The sequence below is a fragment of the Carcharodon carcharias genome, chromosome 16, assembly GCF_017639515.1.
Source record: "Carcharodon carcharias isolate sCarCar2 chromosome 16, sCarCar2.pri, whole genome shotgun sequence".
Taxonomy (NCBI): Eukaryota; Metazoa; Chordata; class Chondrichthyes; order Lamniformes; family Lamnidae; genus Carcharodon; species Carcharodon carcharias.
Window position 1 is genome coordinate 87,501,487 of NC_054482.1, and position 236 is coordinate 87,501,722.

Below are 236 nucleotides of genomic sequence, written 5' to 3' on the forward strand. Positions count from 1 at the left end.
TTGAGTAACTGCTATGATAATACAAATAACAATTTCTTGCCAGACAGCAGAACACCTCAGGATTCAGAAAATGCTGAACTTTCTCATGGTCCATGAGCTGACTCAATCACAAGGGAACATACTGCCCAGCAACACTCAAGCTATCAGACATATAGCAGTAGGAATTTGCTATGCACAGAAAATTCAAATGTGGAGCTTAGAATTAGCAGGATATTTAAAGGAAAGTCATAAGACAG